The sequence below is a fragment of the Strix uralensis genome, chromosome 2 (assembly GCF_047716275.1).
Source record: "Strix uralensis isolate ZFMK-TIS-50842 chromosome 2, bStrUra1, whole genome shotgun sequence".
NCBI lineage: Eukaryota > Metazoa > Chordata > Aves > Strigiformes > Strigidae > Strix > Strix uralensis.
In genome coordinates, this window is record NC_133973.1 from 33,952,304 (window position 1) to 33,970,283 (window position 17,980).

Here is a 17,980-nt window from a genome sequence, read left to right on the forward strand (position 1 = left end):
GCCGCCGCCGCCCGGCGGAGAGCGTCCGGGGCGCGGCACGCGGAGGTTGTCCTGCCCTGCGTGACCTCCTGAGAGCGGGGCCGGGACACCGCCGAGAGAGGGAGGGAGTGTGGGGGATGGGTGTGTGTGTGTGTGTGGAAAGGAGGAGGCACGGTCTTGAATTACCCTTATGCAAAATAAAGCCGCCCCCGCGTCCCGCTGGAGGTGAGGAGGGAGCCCAGCCACCCTCGCCCTTCCCCCCCAGCTCCCCTCCCTGCGCGCTGACCGCCTCAGCACGAGAGCGGGCGGGCGGGTACGGCCGAGCCCGGATTGGCCGGAGGAGGCCGGGTCCCTGCGGCGCTCCCGGCTTCTGATTGGCCGCACGCGGCTGCCCGTCGCGCGGCGGGGCGGGAGGGAAGGCCGCGGCCGCGCGTCAGTACGGCGGCTGTGAGGGCGAGCGCGAGCCAGGGCTCCTCCCCCCCGCCGCCCGCCAGACGGTGGCTGAGGAGTCAGCGGGAGGGGATGGTGCGTCTGGCGGAGGCGGAGGCGGACGCCGCTCCGGCTCCTCCATCCCCCCCGCCGTCGCCATGGGTGTGAGTAGGGCCCCCCGGCCCGCGCAGATATGAGGTACTGCCTGGCGGCGGCGGGAGGGGACGGGAAGGAGGAGGGTGCGGGGGGAGACCCTCACTGGGAGGGGCGATGGTTCACCCCAGGCCAATGACGCCCGGCGGGCACCGGGAGGGGGGTGGGGTGGGGGTAGCAGTGGCGCCTCTGCCCCGCGCTGCCTCTGCCGGCCCCCGCCTCCGCACGGTACCGGCGGCCGGGCGTGTCCCGCTGCCCGGGTCCGCTGACAGGCGTCGGGTGCCCGGTACGGAGCGAGCGGCCCCGCTCCTCCTCCTCCCCCTCAGTAGCCGCGGTCGTCGCTGGTGTGGGCGACCCGGGGGTAGGCGCGGAGCCGTGAGGCGGGATGCGCCGCCCGTGCGGCTCCGGCCCCGGTGGGCTGTGTGTACGCGCCGGGGCGGGCGCCGCTGCTTGCGTTTCTCGGGCTGGCCTTTTCTTACTGTTATTATTTTAATTTTTCTTAGTACCTCACCGGGGGTGGGTTTCGCGGGTGTCGTTTTCGCAGCCGCCGTTTTGTGGGTTGAGGAAAGCGGGGCAATGCGGCGGGGGGAGCGCCCCGGTTCATGTGCGCTAGCTCGGTGATAGCACAGCCCTCGCCGTCACAAGACAGCCATCGCTCCCGGAGGGAGCCGTGTCCCGGCCACCCGTGTCCTCCGGGGGATCTCGGACGTGGAATGCAGTGGGTGGGTTGTGCGGCTGCGGGTAGCGGGTTTCCCTTTACCTCGTTAAATAACGATTCTTCCTGCTGCCTCTGTCCTCTTTGCTCCCTGCCCCTTCGACGCATACGGTCCGCCCTGGTGCGAAGGGAAGGAGGAATGCCATCCCTTACGGCTTGAAAAGGGCACACGACCAATTGAACGAGGGAATGTTATCAGGGCGTCAGGAAAAGGAAACCGGTACATCGTCGGTTTTTTGTCCCTTCATTTCTGTTTGCCAAGGATTAGCAGACAACTTTGTGGATATTATTTTCTGTGGACATCTTTTGTTCTGATTCAGCTGCTTCTTTATTTTGAAAGATGTGGGGTTTGCTTTTAGAAAACAGTATTTTCCGTGAACTCTACCTTTCTGTGGGGTGTGGATGTCATGATAGGGAAAACACTTCCATAGATCATTAGAGAGTATTGTTTAGTAAAGAACGCTTGTTAGTGAAATAACTAGCATTCCAAATGTGTTAGTGTGGTACTCATTGAAGCAAGAAACACTCGCTTTTCCTCTACCTCTTCCCACCCCCCAGTTCTAAAGTATGCTTTATGTTTAGAGCTTGTATGGCAGTATATTTAAGGTAACAGCTATATATTTTAACAAAATATTTGAAGTCGACCTCCAAATGCATACATTTTTCCTAAATCAAGAAGCCAAACTCTGTATTTTATGTACTGATGACTCTGGAGAGTGTTAGACTGCGCAGTGTTATTCCACACCGTCTTAGACAACCTTTCTTCTGCGTTTTTGTTCTAGTCACTAGTAACTTCCCTCGATGAGTATGCCCTGTTGATGGTTTTTATACAGTATACTTCTTAACATACCAGTGAACTGATTACTGAATTCTTTCTGTTTTGAAACGCTCACCCTGCCTCTCCAAAAGCCCTGCTTGAGGGGGTGAGGTATGGAAGGAGGAGTCCTGCATGTCAGCTGTATTCAGATTTCCAAGTAATGAGTGGGGGGTGTACTTGCTTGTGGATGACCAGGAGGTGTACGGATTGCATACAGAAGTACAGGTAAAGGAAACAGTTGCGTTCTTTTTGTTAACTTGTAATTTAGGATATGCAGTCATCTATGCTAAGGCATGCAAGTCAAAGCAGTTTGAGCCATTTTAAGCTTGCGTGATTAGCACTTGTATGCTCTCACTGATTTTGGCAGCTTTACAGGGGTCATGTTTCGTACAGATGAACTGTTTCTGAACAGTTTCTCCAGTGTATTAGGCTCAAACTTAATTTGATCTGAGCAGGCTGCTCTTTGCACTTGCTGCTTCACAAACCACACTTAATTCTTTCAGTTCTAGTGTTCCCTCTATAATATCCCACTGTCTTTTGTTCCAGATAAGATCCTTTTCAGAGTAGCTGTGTTTTCTTGATAATTTTCCTTTATATCCTGGTTCAGCAGAATAACTACTTGGATACAATAAAATAAGAATTGGTATCTCAGAATACACCAATGAGCTGCAATGCCTGTTCTGTCTCTTGCTGCTGTTAGCTGTTTGGTGGAAAGTCTGCATGCCCTTTCCTTAATACCTCTAAGCATGCAATTATGATAGATTTGGATTCAGAAAAGAATGTGAATCCAGCAATTAAATAATTCTAAATGATGATGTTGAATAGCCTTTCTGGTCTATCTTTGTACCATAATCAAGGATTGTAATTTTAGTTTTTAGTAGGATAACACCAGGGAAAATAGGAGTATAAGAGTTCCGTTTGTAGAATAAAAAGTTAAGGAAAATGTAAGCAATGGCTTGAGGAATGGGGAGAAAATCATCATGGAGAGTTATCGACTATGAACATTTGTTTATTCTGTCTTTAGTAATAGGGCAGAATAAATCATAAGCAGACAGATTTGTTTGTAGTACACATTTCAGGTAGGAGTGGCTCAGTAGTTAACCTGCATGGAAACAAAGAGATCAGATTTAATTTTTTTTTTTTTAATATAAAAATAAACCAAAGATTGCTACTGCTCCTGTTGTCTGCTAGAAACTTTGAATGCTCGTTGCTATTGTATTTAATACAGCTGCTGAACTTGAAATGGCCCCTACACAGTAAGTTGGTTTTGTTTTTACTTGCATAGCATGAAATTGGGTGGTGTGGTAGACAATTAGAAATTTGGTCCAGTCTGAGATCTAATGATAAATTACTTGTGCACATAAAAACTTACTGTGAGGTGCTAAAATTTCTGTATGATACGTGGCAGAAGTACTTACCCTCTTTTTAAGAGTACGCTTTCTAAAATTAAAAAAGAATATAACAGATTCCACTGATTATTTTTGGGTGGCACTGTTATTGTAGGTATGTCTTGATATTTTAGTTGCAGATTGCAGTATTGATAACTGTACTTGACAATCCTTCGTACAACAAAACAAAAATTGTATAGTTTTGAAGTGTGTATGTAAATGTCTACTTAATCCATCTGTCTAGAATGAATCTCTCTAGATAGTTCCGTGTGTGTGGAATGGGTAGAAGTGGTCAAGTTCTTGATAGACCATGCACCATTCATATAGGAGAGATTAGTTTCTAATTACTGATCTTAAATGCTTTTCTACAACTGAAACTAGAATTTGTCTATCTACTCCAGAGTGTCAAAGGGTTAACTTCTTGACCAGAATAGAAAATGAATGGAGTTTAAATAATTTTGTGTGGGGAGGAGTGAAGAGAGATATCCTCTGTCTTCCCCAGGAAGAAAGTTTTTTCTTTTATTTCTGATGCAAAGGGTGGATTTTTACAACACTCCCTTTATTGCAATCAGTCAAAATGCAGAAAAATTAAATGACATGGTACCAAACCATACTTGGTTTGGTTTTCTCTTATTAAATGAATTAAACTTACATATGTTGGATATTATATTTTCCTTTTTCATGTGTTATTTCTAAGGTAATTGAATTAATTAATGCTAGTGTCATTTTAGTGGTCATCTTTCTTTTTCTCTGTAAAGTCAACTTTTCATAAGCGTTGTGTAAAATATGTGCCTGGAATTTTGAAATAATCATTATTAATTGCCTGAAACTTAAATCTCTGCTGTATGTTTCTTTTTCACAGTAGTACTCAATTTCCCTTCCCCTGCTCTGTCTCTTGTGGTTGTGTGTGCCCACAGGATATTGTGGTGACCACAGTTTTGACAGTTGAAGTCTAAATACTGTGGATTTATAAGAGTAAGTTTTTGTGCAATGGCAATCCTTGAAAATCATGGGCTTGCTGGTATGCTCTAGTAGTATAGATAAATACACTAGTACTAATATTACAGACTAGCAAGCCATAGTAATAGTATTAAAATAATTTCACTGAAGACCTGTTGTTTCCAGAGTTCAGGTTTTCCTTTGTATCTTGATGGGTAACCCCTTCTAATTTCCATGGGGATTCTCTACCTAAAGATCTTTTAAGGATCTAGACCTGAGAATGACTAATAAATGTAAATGACTGGACAGTGGTTTATCTTTGCGTCATTTCAAGATAGAGTTTTACTTGTTCCATGTGAATGCACAATTTGTAGATAATAGTTATACTTCTAAAATACACAGAACACCTGGGTTTAAATCTGTGGTTTCTGAAACAGGGTTCATGGAGAGCCACCTGAAATGGCTGGGACTTCTCGGGAGGCCTCATAATGAAACTCCTTTGTAGCACGTTGCTTTCTATACATAATTGTAAATAATATTTACAGCAGTTAAATATACCTGTGAAATAATTAATGAGCTATATATGAGGACTTATTTACAGCATTTAGAAAATTTCTAACTCAAACCACACATAAAATCCTGAAGTACTATCTTTGGACCAGTTTGCTAGTTAGCTGCTCTACTTATCTTTTAGCCATGCTTTCTAAAGATGTTTTCCGAAACTAGTTCCAGACTTTACAACTGAGAATACAACAATGGAAAGTGAAGTTTTTAATGGCTTATGTACTTCATAATAGAAGTTTCCAGCTAGAATCACATGTGCCTTGAGCAGGTAGTCTGGGTTTCCCAACATCCTTGACAGTTAACTGCATTTATTATCTTGTTGTTGTGGTCCCCCACTTTTTAAAGAAAGCAGCAGTCAATTTCTGTGACCGTTTGGTGTGATGACTTGTATGTGTTTTTACTGAACAGTGTGTTAGGGATAACTAAATCACCTTCATTGTATTAGCTGCCCACAAATATCTTCAACAGAATTTTTTAAGATTTAAAGGACTAAAATAAACAATTCTGCATTAAAATTAAAGCTGTATTTTTGAGGGCTTACAGAAGATCCTGAGTGGCAAGTAATGCAGAACACAGATTTCTAGTTTCTCTGACAGCCAGACTTTCTGTACTGATAACTTTATTAGGGTTTGAAGACCACCACTATAATAGCTTACCAGCAGGCAGCTTTCCTCGGCTTTGTCCTTGCTTTGTCATTGGAGACATCTCTAGAACCGTATTAAGATTTTGAGGTAAGACTGTATGCTCACTCTTAAATGAGACAGTAATTGTTTTAAACAATCACTTACAGTTTTGCAGTATGTTACAAAATAATTGGTTTGTCAATAAATATAACATACACAAATCAAATTGTTGCCTTCCTTGTGTGATTCTGCAGGCCTGCTAAGATCCAAAGGTGCCCATATCGGAGTTGCCCTGGAGAAACAAGAATTTTCATCCATTTCTGATAGTACTTTTAAGTTTCTCAGTGCGAGTACCTAGAAACAGTATATGAGAACAATATTAAAATGATATCTAGTTGTATGTTTAAGAAAGAGCAACCACCCATCTTGGGGGGGAAAAAAAAAAAAAAAAAAGAGGTATCTATTTGTTTTCTAAATAATGGTTGTCCTGCAAAGTATACATTAACTTTTTGTTAGCAGCCCAACCAATTGAACTATAAAGGAGAACTCCAGTATTGATGACTAGGAATTCAACTGTGTGTCTGTATGGAATAGAACAGTCTTGGGTGCCCATTTAGCTGAAGAAGCTGTGTGAAGTCAGCTGCATATTTTTCAGAGGTCAGAGTGAGTTTATGCAGGGATGCTCAGATGCTTATCAGTGATGGCTATCTTCATATTATGTTACAATTTAACACTTATAATTGTGTTTTGGAAACTTAGTGCTTGTATATTAAGTGTTCATATGACTGATCTGAAAGCTGAAGATATGATAAAGCTAATTTTGTGTTTTGAGGTCACCACCTCTTTATTAAAAAAAGCCTCTTATTAGTAACTGTAAAAATACAGTTGTCATGTATTCTAGCTTTATATTACAATTTCAAATTCACAAGAACATGGACTGCCCTGTAAACTGTGAGGTACAATATTTAATGTTTTTTAAAGTAAGTTTTTTTTTTTAATAGGTCATGGCAGGATTGGTCAAAACTTCAGTGTTATTTTTTCTGCCAGTCTTGCAACCAAAGAAGATAAAGGCTGAACAGATCCTAGTTCCAGTTGTATTACACTATGTTTAGACATTAGCTTCGCATTGTTAAGCCCTCATCCTGCAAGCTGTTCTGTATGAACACGTGCTTATACTCATACAAAGCTGGCAGTTGAAGAGAATCTGTTGCAGTATATAGATGCACTGTGAAGAGTTGCCTGCAGGTACGTGGCCTTCAGCTGTGTACAGTTTCTGTATGGATTCCTGTGTCTGTGGTGAGGAAGTTTAGACAGACCTCAATTTACCCAGTGTAAGGTTCTAATAGCTTCCATAAATCTTCAGGGTATTTTGGGGAAGTAAGATTCTTTCTTTCTTACAGAGAATCATAAACAAAAGCTGATGACTTCAGAGTTCTGTTTTGTAATAAAATGTCAGCAATCTGATCATGTACCAAAGGGGATGGTGTAATAGTTTAATTTCTTGAACAAAAACACCGACATTTTTTTCTTTGAATGATGTGAGTCCCAGTTGGATGAACTTAGTTCTCTGTTTTTCTCAGGCAGACAGACAGACAGGCTCCTGTGATATTCAGGTTTGGGTTGTCTGTTTGTTTTTGCATGGGCATCCAGTGTAATTGGCTTTTTTTAGATAGCAATTCTCTGATCTAGTCCTTCGGTGCATCTGCTGGCTGTGCTATGGCGATGTTTGCTTTCCTAGCTCATTGCCTTCACCAGTCAACATTCTTCTCATCTGTTCTTTTTTTCCTCCTTCTATCTGTGTTTCTTCACTTTAATGGTCCTATGTATTTCAGTATTATCTGAAGGCTATCAGGTGTTTCTTCCCACCAAATTTTGTATTTTGATGTTTGTTGATTTTGTTCTGTTGATGTTTCTAAGAGCCAACCCCAACAAGGAAAGACTGTGTGAAGTAGACTACTAGAAATAGTTTGTAGGCTACCTGAAATACTTTTAAAATTTTCTCACAAAGAAGCATTCCATTTTAATACCTCTGTTCTTCAGTGTGTGCTCAAATTGCAAAAGAGGATAATAAACAACAAAGAGAAGAAGGAAGAATTTTTTGTTAGAATAGTGTGGAATTAAGTTGCTGTAGTTATTTGTGCAAGTACTATATTTAAAACCGAGATATGTAACCAAGGTTTTCCCCTATTCTTTTCCAACTATTCCTTATAGTTGTTTCTTTTTAAAATTCTGGTTTGTAAAACTGAAATTCAGAGAAAAAGTTCAAAACATAAAAGTGTTAAAATACGGTTTCACAGGACAAGGTCATTTATACTTAAATTCATGGCAGGACATCATGGACTTTGGAGGTGTTTAATGACAAAATTTGAACACATCCATTATCCAGTTTAGAAGTTTTTGCATGTTCTACTGTTATGTACTTACTCAAAACCACAGTAAGCAATATAATATGCTCGTAAAAGAACAAATACCAACCTACTATCGAACATAATGTGCTAATTTTAAGAAATATGATAGAAATTAAGTTTGTCTTGTAGATAATGTCTGCTGAAAAATGGTATTGCTTCAAGGAAATGTTACCAAACTCTTTGATGACATGGGCAGAGGAAGAAGGCAAATGCATTTCATTTTTTGTATGGTGTAGCACTTGATGTAATGTTGGCAGTACTGATAAGCTCTGACTGGCTGTGGTCAGGAGTCAGTGGCTTAGTTAGTATCAATAAGTCTGTCTCAGTGTTGAAAATTCCTGTTTGCCAAGAGCCCTTCAGATGGCATTAGTGGTACAAAGAGTGTGATGTTGGACTTCTGAAGAAGAGATTTTTAGTTAAGTGGAACTAAAATAGTTGGATCGTCCCACTCCAGTAGTGGGTTCCTCCCACTGTTACACTTTTATGGTCTCTGAACCAGGCTTGCTGATAAGAAGCTGCTAAGGGTATTATCCATGCTCAGAACATGCTTCATTACCACTGTTCTTATCAGAATAATCTGAATGGAGTTGAGGCTTGTGCAGCGTTTTCACTTTAACAGTTTCATGCTTTTTTCATTAATTAGTCATCCTTTCTGTACAATCAGGAGCTATGGATGAACTGTGAGTCACATAGCTCTGCACAATAACTGGAATCCACTCTTGTGAAACAGAAATATGAAATACTCCAGGCGCAGTGTTGACTTTAACGTGTCAAAAGCAGGAATGGATTGATTTCTTAAATGTGTCGCAAACGTGCATTTGGTGCTACTATTTAAACTCAACATCTAAATCTGAGAGGATTGCTTAGAGCTAGTGCATCATCTGTAGATGATGCAAGCAAAACAATTTTGCTTTGTGCTTTTTTTTTTTGGGACGAGGGAAAAGGGTGCATCCTTTTGAGTGAAGTACTCTTAATGTTATTCTGAATTGCTGACAAATGCTATTGTATGACTTTTAAAAAATTAGCTTATTAGTAAGTGAATTTAACCCAAAGAGTTTAACCTGCTATTATTTTAGAATTTACAAACAAAACCATGAGTACTTATGTAATAACCCAGAAGGGTCCCTAAGTAAAGCTGTCTTCTAAAAAAAAATAAAAACAACCCACAACCGAACCCTGCATGAACTTGCCTGACATGTTCTACAAACTTCTTATATAAGACCTTGATATGTTGGTGCCCATTCCTATTCTTCCTCTATCTTAGGAAATCTGGCAAAGTTTTAATCTCTTTGTGTTACCTAAGACTTTTCAGGTGGTATGATGGGGAAGATCTTGGTGAAGACTGTGGACTAGTTAGTGATAGTATTTGTACAGGCAGTTAAATGGAATTTAAAAGCTAAATTTGCATTGGAAGCCTGTTGTTCAGAACCAAGTGGTAGTTTTTGGCATGCTGTGTGAGTAAGGAGGAAATAAAGGAATATTGGATGAACAAAAGCAGCATAATATTGTGTGTGTGGGTGTGTCTGAGACTAGCCATTTTAGCATCAGATCATCTTAATGCCCCCAGCTTAGAGCTACTGGTGTTGTGGGAGAAAAACAGAAAAGTTTAAAAATATTTGATAAAGCCTTTCTTTGAAAGAAACAAAACTAAAACAAACAAAAAAGCTGAAGGCAAGCCTTTTCATTGTGAACATCATCTGATCCTACAGAGTCTAACTCTTAATTTGAATACAGTCTTTGTACAGCAAAGAGTACATTTAATGTGATAGTATCTCTGAGTATTCAGGCACCACCGTTTGTTTATGCTGTTGCTTGCTTCTTTGTCAAACTACAGCAGAAAACTTTAGGTTTCAATATTAGAATTCAGAATTTCATGGGCAGTTGACAGACTGGTAGGATGTGAGCTAGTTTCACTCTGCTCCTGCTTGTGCCTTGATACAGGCTTCGGAGTCCTTACCGAGAAAGGAGGAGAACTGTAGGACTAAAAAGGGTAGGAATATGTGGAATTGTTTTTTTTTTTTTCTTTTTTTTTTTTTTTTCTTCCTGGTCTCACCACTTGCTCAGAGGAAGGGATAAGAGAAATGGAGCTTTGACCTTTTGGCGTCTTGGCTCTTATTAGTTGTTGGCTTGAGGAATTGAATGTATTCCAGGGATGACATGTTAGCTGAAATTTCAGCAGACTGAAAGACTGTAGTCTTTTCAGCTGGTAGTTGTTTCTGGATACTTGGTAGGCTCCATTGATAGCTGAATAATAAACCTTCTGCCTATTGTGTGTTGAGGGTTTTTTTTTGTGGAGTTTTAAGGACTTTTGTATAAGAGAGAGAATTCTTCCTTTGGTGGTTTTGATGGATGATAAAATTCCTGTAAGCAGAAATTGCATGAAACTTCAGAGATGATTTTGCATTTTTTCCTGCTCTACGTGCTTCAAGCAGGAAAATGTTGCACTGTAGCTCCAAGGAGAATGGGATTCCCTGCTGGAGTTGCTTAATTCCTAGAGTTTCTGAAATTTCTTATGGCAATGCCAAGTTCCTGCTTTTCCTGGATTACCTTGATGCAATCCTGAATTAAGCCACCTGGGGTTTGTTAGGAAAAGCAAAGTTAGGAAAAGCTGGTTGGGGCAGGGCAACGACTACATTAAAATAGCTTTCCTGAGTGTATATAGGGAATATAATCATGCTGAATCTCTTAAATGGTTATTTTCAAAATAAAAATTAAGTATTCTGCTTGAGAAGTTCAAAACAGTGACAGAAATTTAGTCCTCTTACTTAAAACAACAAAAATAAACCCTCAAAGACCTGCAAGCATTGTGAATCAAGAATGCCGACTCAGCTAAACTTTGTGCACTGAAATGAAACCTAGGAAGGCTGTATATTGAAATTCTTGTGAAATTTAATTTCCTTTTGTGTGGAGGTTTATTGTGCTTTATTATCTTTTCCCAGCTTCAGAAAGGAAAAAAGGGGGGAGGGGAGGAATAAATAAATAAAGTTCATTGAATCCTCCAGAGAGAACAATGCATGCAATTACTCCCAACCTGAGATACTTTGTAGTTAGAGAGGTTTAAAAAGACAGTAAATATAAAGGGCAAGAAAAGGGCAGAAGGCTACAAATAGAAATCTGCATACTGGTGTCTCTGCACTAAACTTAGTTTGCTCTGATTATCATTTTTAAGGTGGCAGCAGCAGCAGCAATTTCTAGTTCTGTACCAGGCCATGTACAAGAGGACGCCCTTGGCTTTTCTGGCGGTCCTCAGGTACTTTTCTGAAGTAGTTTAGATACTTATGCTGAGCCATGCTCTACAGCTGGTGGAGAGAGGTGGAAAAACACTAGGTTAAAAAACTAAGCCAAAGAGGAAAAATGGGAGCCTGTCTCAATTAAGGTATTTTAAACACCTACCTGTTGAATTCAGTTGTTATCACTGTACTATATTATGAATCCAGATGAATACAGTCTACCAGTATTTCCATCTTGTATCAGCTTGGCGTTGTCTGTGATTAAAGATTAACAACTTCATTCTGTGAAGATTTAAATAGAAACAAAGTCTTATTGTGATAAAAGGAAACAGACAGAGATTACCTAGTTAGGTGGCTTACACCCTTCTTTTGATATGTAGACTTCTAAAATATGTTTTCTGAGGATATGCACTTGGGACAATGTATATAAACGTAATATTAGGCTTGATTTTTCTTAGTTGTTTTTGCAAGTTACCTAGAGGTTTCCTTTGTCTTGTATATGAGCTAAGGGAAACCATGCTTTTGTATTCTCATGGTCTCTTATTCTTGTTTTGCTGAGAAAAATGCTTTAGCTGATGTGCTTGTAGGCATACAGTAGGGAGGCTGAACCTTTATGGATACGCACATCAGGAGACTTATAGCAGGAGTGGTTGTATCTAAACACAGAGACAACCAAATTACTGCTTTGTTTTGAGAGCTTACAGAACCCAAATTATATACGTGTGCAGCTACCACTGTGGAGCTGACATGTTCCTGTGACTGTTTGTTTTAAATCTACAGAGTATTCCCCAGTAGACTCTTACAGGGGACATGGAAGTATTAGTAAATTTGGCCTGTTGGTGATGTGGTGATGGGAGTAACCAGTGTGGAAGCAAGTCTCACGGAAGTGCTTCTCCAGAGGAGAGGCTTCTGGAGTGATGGCATCTGTCCTTGCAGAGGGATAGCAACTTGCTTACCTACAATTTGTGTGTCTATTTACCTGTTCCTGGTTATCTCATTTGTCTTAAATTGCCCTAGTTCTGTAATGACCTCAGATTTGCACTGCATCTTGAATCACAGCAACGAACATACTTTTCTCCTCCCACTAGGAATAGGCTAAATTTGTTGGGAAAGTATTTGGCAGTTGTATTCAGTTCATTCTGTTTGAAAAATATCTCAGCAGCTGGTTGCTATAGAATCATTATATCTCTTCCAGATTTTAATGTTTAGTGGGTTGGATACAGTGGGGAGGTTATTGGCAAGGTAACTGAAAAAATGTGTTAAGTTCTTTCTCTCTTGGGATGGTGCTGGCTTAGTGCCTCTTTGTAGGACTTCTTTATTACCCTTTTACAATGGCTTGCATGAGCAGTGCTGTTGGTGGATGCTGTGACCTCTGGCACTGTGTATCTGGTTACTCATATTTTTGGCCAGGCTGTAGCATTTTAATGCTATGGCTCATTTTTTTTTCTTGCATCTTTGTGTATCAGTTCAGTTGGTATGCCAATCTAGAGATAAGTGTTTTAAAAATGAGGTTTGACTGTGTTTCTGTTACAGGTCTGCAGTACTTAACTTTGCACTAAAACCAATAACAAAATTAGATCTCTTTTGCAACTGTTAGATACCACTTGGAACAGCTATGATTCCCCCCCCAGCTTTTTGGGTTCTGTTTATTTTTTTTCTTCATAGTGCTTAATTCACAAATGATTTAGGTATGATGTTGGGGCTTGATACTCTAGAATTGCTGTTTTCCAAAGCAGATCAATTCTCCTGTCACAGAGAGAACTTTTTCCAGGGTTCAATTGAATTGTCATATGCAGTCCTCTAGAAGATCAAATCTTAAGGATTTATCTATGTAATAAAATCTTTTTTATTATTCAGAAATAAATCAGCCTGGTCAGGATGGTTCATGCACTTCATCTCATATTCCTTCAGAATTTTTTAAGAATGGCCTTCTCTTGAGGGTTTGGCATAAGCTGTGTGTATTGTTCTAATGCCTGTATATTGTTTGCGTGTTCAGGCAGGTATGTTTACTTCTGTCTTTATTCTAAATGTTTTAGTTTAGAAGCAGTCTGATAGCTTTAATTGTCAGCAATGAAATTAATTTCCCAGAAAGACCCATGGAAGACTACCCAAATTCTAAAGTAGGTTAATATAAGGGAACAGGTGAGAAAACCAGAAAAATTACTATGCTGTTTGTGCAGTCTGATGTTGGCTGCCAGCTGTCATTCTAGCTTTAGCTATGACATACTAATCTGTGTTTCAAGAAAGTTTGCCTCCCTCTTTCATTGTTGTTGTTAGACAGTAGGTTTCTTCCTAGTGTTTCCTGACAAGTAAATAGTACACAGTGTCCTGAGGTATTACATTTTCTTGCTAGTCTTCAATGTTTGCACTGTTACCCTGTTTCTTTGCCTCTATTTCAGCTTGATTCTTCCACTTTGTACCTTTAGTTCTCTGAGGATTTTAACACTGCATGCTTTGACATTGTAGTCGCTGCTGGCAGTGAGATTTCTTGAGGCCTCTGTTAAGACTTCATCTTGGGGCTGTTAAACCAACAGGAACTTTTCAAAAGGCTAAAGTAATGATTGCAGGATTGGAAGATGCTGATTTTTCTGCTGGGCCTAATTCAAAATTCCTTCTCTTTTTGTTAGTATCTCGAAGGAACTGGAGGTGCTGGGTTTTCTTCTTTCTCCCTACTCCTCAAGCATTCCAATTCTCAGCTGTACAAGCAGTTGATTAAATGAGCCATAGACAAATGTATACCCCAGATACTTGTGTTATTCTCTCAAGTGTGGTCATGTATTTAGCATGGTAATCTGGTAATAAAAATAGTGAGATTTTTCAGCAGGTCTTAAAGTAAGAACATGAACTGTTGCCATATAGTAGAACTCCTGTAGCTTGAAACAGCTGTCATGGACATTGTTCATTGGAGAATTAAAAATAAAAAGGAAAAAGAAAAGAAATGTGTGAGTAAATGGCCTATTCGGGCTAGAATGTCAGTGCATCTCTTGACAATGCTTGCTGGAAGGCTTTATTGAGGATTACTTGCTGCTGCTTTTTTCTCCTTTAAGCATATGAACTGGCATTTTTTTACTGGAATTTTTTCTTGCGTAATTTGGGGTTTCCTGCTTAAAAGTTGCACTGAAACAGCTGTACATTTGAAGGAGTACTTGGGTTCTGAAACCGTCAGCAGCAATATTTAAGCAGATGAGAACTGAGGCACATTCATGTAATTTTATCTCTATGGGTACTTTATTGCTCATTTATGTGAGAAAGTAAAGTTGATTTGACTTATGTATGAGATTTATGCTAGTGCTGCTCTGGAAGCTTTAAAAGTGATAGAAAATAGTACTGTAGCTTTCGGAAAATTAGGTACTGTCACTAGGTTTTCAGAGGAAATTGATTTAACAATCTTACTCTTGCTGTGTCCCACACTATAATTTTACTGCTTCATAGGACCTGTTACAACTGTTCACAACTTTGGAACTGAACATATTTAATAGAAAATGCTGTATATCATACTTGGCATATTTAGTGCCTCCATTGAGTCTTCATTGGACATGTATTCATTGTTTTGATGTCAAACAGTTGTTGAGTATTACTACCTTTTTCTTTCCCCAAAGGGGCACGAGTTAATTTTGAGGAAGAAGTTCAGATTCGTTCCCCTGCAAGTAGCCAGCTCTTCTTTCCCATAAGTTCATTTTGTCTTTTGCCTTTCATTTCAAGCACCAGTAAATGCCATGTATATTTTTCAGGAGAGTTGAAAGCTAGACTGTTGAGTTTTTGAGAAAGGCTTTTTTTTTTGTCTGTCTGATGAAGGTTTGACTGTAAGTGCTTCAGTGTGTAGAGTTTTTGAATAGCTGAAATACTGACAACCTGATTTTTAATGTAAAAATATCTTTAGCCTACACTTCTCGTATAGACAAGTGACTACAAGAAAATCTTCCTTGCCATTTTAGAAAGGTAGCTTATTAGCTGTAATGATTGGTGAAGGAGTTGATGCTTCATTGTAATGCCAGTTTTCATTTTCAGGTCTTAACTCAGAAGGTAAATAGTCAGAAAGGTATTTTTAGAATCCAAAGTTTATTTTTAAAATCTTGTCAATTGCCAGCTCTTAGAGTGTGCTGTGCCATACTGAAGCCAGCCAGTGTGAGTTGAAAAATTACTGCTGAATGTACTGCCAATTATGCTAGCCTCTGCTCTTTCAAGCTTCCTTCACAGCTGTCCCCAAGCCTCTTCTGATAATGTCTCTGCTGCAGAAAATGGCCCTCAAGCTATCTTCTCTTCAAGTCATAAGACTCAATTTTCAAGGTAAACTTGCCCCGATTTTTATGAAGACAGACTGAGAAATAAAGTAATCCTGATCCTGATTCCAGAGTGAAAGCCCCTTAAAAGTTACAGTAGCTTTCTAGAGTAGGCTCAATAAATGGGGACTGTAATAATTTTAGCTGTCGGGTTTTAATCCACTACTGCAAGTGTGAGCTCTAAATTGTGCAAACTTGTATTTCTCCTGTGCTATAAATTGTACAAACTTTTCATATCTATCATTCTTGCATGGAGATATGTTAGCGTATTTGTAATGAAAAGTAAATATCATTTGCGATCTTAAACTACAGATCTCTGCTATTTCTTCCCCCTTGTATAAATATATATATACACACATGTAAACCTGATTGATGACCTACAGATGTGATCCTGTTAGCTAAGTCAGGTGGGTGCCTGCTCTTCCGATAAAAAGAGGCTCCCCTTTCTCCAAGCAATTTTTAGTACCTAGCAATATTGTTTTATTGCTATATTAATACTAAGTGCCTTTTTGAATGACCGAAAAGTGGAGGATCTTGAAAAACTAACGTTAGTTACTTAATACGTTTTTTTAGAAGAAATCTAAAATATCTCTATTATGGTAGCACACGTATAACATCCCTTCTGTTATATGTAGTCAAATGTTTTTTCAATCTTACTACATATATGTACACATATATTTTATGTGAGCTGTTCATTTCAGAATCTTTCTGAGGTTTGGCACATGCTTTGCCCTGAACTTGAAATCAACATAGAAAAGAAGGAGCTGTCTTGAAGTTAAGCTTAAGGACTAAACATATTTTTTTCTTGTTTGGGAGACATATCAGTATATTGGTCACTGTTGGTGTTTTGACTTTCATCCTATCAATCTTGAAACTGTAAGAGAGAATAATATGATGAAGATGTACAAGTTTAACCAGCTTTTCAGGAGCTTGAGCTGTAATTGTTAACAAAGCATGGGAAATAACATTCTGTAATTTCTCTTATATTGCTACTGATGACAAGATTGAAAATGGAGAGAAGGTAGACAGCTTAGTAACCTTTGTAATGATGTAACTTAAACACTACAGATTCCTTTTTTTTTGGTGTTGTTATTTCCTCTTTTTACAGAATTAGATTATTAGGCTTGGAATTCTCATTTTAGTGAAGATGATGTAAATTTCTTGACTTGGTCCCAGGATTTCACTTGGTAACTGTTTAAATTGATACTAGAGGTGGCATCTCTGATTCTCTGCAAATCATGGCTTTTGTACTGACAGACACTAACTTTCAGTGAACCGAAGTGAGCTCATGGCAACCAACATACCAAGAAAAAACTGGATGAGATGTAGTGCTGATGACTTCTGTAGGAATTTAAAGTTCATGCATTTAACAAGATGGCTGGAGTCTTTCACTTCTTCAACAACTGTGTCCTACAAGAACCTTGTTCAGGGCTTGTGTAGATGAAAAAGGGAGTTGTCTTACAGAAGATGAAAAAGGAGTTGTCTTACAATCCTATTGTCTACTTTAAAAAAGAGATATACTAATCTCTAGCCATGTCAGATGCTAAAACAAAGTTCTGTCTTCAGATCATCGTTTTGTGTCATCACTGGGTGTAACATCATCTTCTGAGTGTATTTGATCTCAGAAGTGTGAAACTTGGAAAGCTTAATCTTTGTGAGGTTTTACATGAGTGCTGTAAGTGCTGTGGGAGTTTGATGGAGGAAATGGATGGGTTGTGTTTGAACTATGAGATGGATGAACAGTGAAGTCCGCTGAAGCATTGTGCCCTTCCTGTGCTTTTATCAGGCTTGTCTTGCTTCATTCTTTGTTGGCCCTCCTCTCTGTGACCTTTCTTTACTACTCCCCATATAAATGTTTCATCTCTTCGCTTTTTTCTGTCCCTGCCTTTGCTGAGGAAACAAGACTCTTGAGGATGCAGAGTTCAGGGTGTCTCTTCATAGTAATCAACCTGCTGCCACCTCACAACTTCAGTGAATAAGGATCATGTTGTTACAAACCATCAGAACTGTACTTACGTGTGTAGTTGGGCACTGATTAATAGCTATGTTAAAAACTTGCAAATGGTTTTTAAGAAATTCAGTAGATTTGTTTTCATAGCTGTCTTCACTTTCTGCTTGAATCAAACTTGAAAGGCTTTTTAGATCTATTATGTTGGGAAATCAGAGCATTGGATTACAATTTAATAATTTGATTTTTTTCTAGTCCAAGACAGCCTCACAACCATAATGTGACTTGTAACAAATTTTCCTGATTAGTAGGTACTGAAAAACGGATGACTTTTGAAGTACCCACAGGGGAGAAATTTGTAAGCTATAGTAAATAAACTTCCCCATGCTGCAGATTTGTGACTTACAGTAAATAAACCATTAGCACTAACAATAACATTAATGTTCTTATCCTCTTTAGGAATTTTTATCGTCGAAAGAGGTATTAAAGAATTTCAGTACATGCAAA

At 39.5% G+C, this 17,980-nt stretch overlaps 1 protein-coding gene across 3 annotated transcripts in view; it reads left to right on the top strand.

Annotated features, from left to right (window-relative positions):
* Positions 1–374: 374 nt before the first annotated feature.
* The window catches only part of ITSN1 (intersectin 1), a 148,398-nt gene continuing 130,792 nt past the window's right edge, over positions 375–17,980 (top strand). For all 3 annotated transcript variants that reach the window (XM_074858259.1, XM_074858260.1, XM_074858263.1), the window contains exon 1: positions 375–606. The gene's annotated coding sequence lies outside the window, so the exon portion shown is untranslated. The remainder of the gene's footprint in view (positions 607–17,980) is intronic.